The sequence below is a fragment of the Macrobrachium nipponense genome, chromosome 20 (genome assembly GCF_015104395.2).
Source record: "Macrobrachium nipponense isolate FS-2020 chromosome 20, ASM1510439v2, whole genome shotgun sequence".
Classification (NCBI taxonomy): Eukaryota; Metazoa; Arthropoda; class Malacostraca; order Decapoda; family Palaemonidae; genus Macrobrachium; species Macrobrachium nipponense.
The window spans coordinates 78,898,199-78,900,698 of NC_061089.1; positions in this window are offsets into that span (position 1 = coordinate 78,898,199).

Below are 2,500 nucleotides of genomic sequence, written 5' to 3' on the forward strand. Positions count from 1 at the left end.
TGATATTGTAGGAGGAATCGGTGAAAACAAATTCATGGATGGTATTGGAGTGTTACCTGTTCTGGCTGCTGCAACCACTGAAGCAGAGGCGATCCCAACAATATCTAGCATTAATTTTTAAAGTTTCTAGAGCTCTGCAACTAGCTGATATATGGAAGAATTTTTCATCAGAGTTCTATCTTCTGAGGGCTGGGTAAGAGATAAAGAAGTCTTCGTGGGTGTGAGAGGCTTGCAAGCTACAATGACCAACTCAGACATGGGTTGTGATGGCACACCAGGAGGTTAGCTTCTGCTGTGGTCAGGGAAATTCAGAGGGAACCTTAGTAAACTTTGGGTTGGCTCTCTTACCGACACTGATAGTGGGGCCAGGCCAGGAGAAGAGAGGTGATCCAGACTGGGATCTCCAGAATGGAGGTCTATAGTTAGTGTGCTCTGGCACTGCATTAAAGTAGGACCAAGTACAGGGATTAAATTTGGAATTGGCTCAATGTTTGGGACAGACGGAGCTAGGCACTACTCAGGGCACCATAGTGGCACTGGCATGGAATTTCAAGAAAATTTAAGTATCTCCTGAAGGGAGATCTATGGTTTACTCTACCCCCGGCAATAAGGCAGGGTCTGGCACAGGAATTAAATCTGGTAAGTAGTCAATGTTCGAGATGGACGAAGCCTGGCACTTCTCAGGGCATTCATGTGGCACTTACAAAGGTTCTAAGGGAGGTCTATGTTGACTATTTGTGCCTGATGGAGACAGGGAAGGGTTATGACCCCTAAGTTGTCTTGAGGTATATAGGGACAGAGAGTCCTGTCCCGGGAGGAGGTAATAGCTGCCATAGAGGTAACTGGCTATTGCAAGTGGGCAGATCTTGGTTCCTCAGGACCTGATGACCCTCAAATGAACTATTAGGAGAATGAGTTTGACATGATTGGTGCTTTCTGTGGTTATGAGGTTATGTTTCTCAACTTTAACTCCATAGGGGATCTTGTCATCCTGTATCTGGGAGATTTGCGCACCAGTGTCTTCAAATGCATTGACGTGGCATGCGGGGTAGCTACCTTGAGGAGATGCCACAAATATATGACCATCTGCAGGAGGGCCCAATGATGGATAATTCGTAACCACCAGGGCAATGGCAGGTGTAGCTGCTTTGTTAGGGAAATCCTTCTAGAGTAAGGAGTGCCCGTAGACCTCTCAGACAATACAATAGATTTTTCTGGGGAAGATTGATGATGTTGCTTGGATTGATCAGAGGGGGCCATTGCAGTGGCTCTCTCTTTAATTTGCACTGGGATTCCAAGTGGCCCTTCTTTTTGCAATAAGTTCATATAGAAGGTGTAGAAGAGGTCCCATTCTTTGGTTGGACTAGCACACTTGGGTGACTAACAGTTATCCATCGATTTAGGGAACTGGTGGCAGGATGATAAGGGACCCAATCTTCCCCTTAGTGGCAGCACTCGACGAGTGTCTTGGGACGTTTCTCACATAGGTAGATGGCTAGAGAACTTAGAACATAATAAAAGAAATCCTCCAGCTGTATGCGCTCTGGCAGTTCCTCAAATGTTTTGATGTTGAAGGCTTTCAGCCAATGCTTAACAGCGCAAGTCTTATGATATGCCCAGTCTGCCCAAGTTTCACCTGCTTCCTTTGGTTGGCTGCACCAATATTGTCTCCAGCATTCAGGAGAGATCTTGTAGGTCTTGATGCCTGCCTTTGTGACCTCTTCGAAATACCTGATCACTAGTGTCTAAGGAGCAAAAAGTGACCAGGCCTTTTCCACCCATGTGTTTTCCAAGGAACAGGGAGATTTCCACTTCAGTAGGAGAGAAGTTCTCGAAGACACGCTCCATTTCACTTCGAAAACTATGGGTTACATACGAATATGAGTCATTGTCTGTTATTTTTACGTCACCCCCTTCCCAGCCCTTTCCAACCTCCCATCCCAATTGGGGCTGAACTTCAGGGGCTGAACTTTAGGGAGTGTCATCATTAATCTAAAAGACCTCAAAAATTATGGATTAAACATTAATATTAGTCTTTTTCAGTAAGTTTTATTTCCACTGCTTTCCCACCCACTCCCCACAATCCAGTGATGTCTTACCCCCACAGTATTGTTTCCCAGATACTAAGTTATATGTATACCAAGTTTGGTTGAAATTGCTTAGTGCGTGTCAAAGTGTATGTAGCACATATACACATACATACATACATACATACATACATACATACATACATACATACATACATACATACATACATACATACATACATACATACATACATACATACATAGTGCAACACAATTAATTTTTATATATATACGTAGATTAATATGTGTGAAAAAATTTACGCTTGAGAAAGGCATAAATATATAGTTGGTCATGTATAAGAAAATCATATGATTATTTTAAATTCATGTACTACCTAGCCATGCAAACGATGTCGCCATAGCTCCATGCTCCATAAAGTTTCTAGTTACTACCTGCAAAAATATTGTTGGGT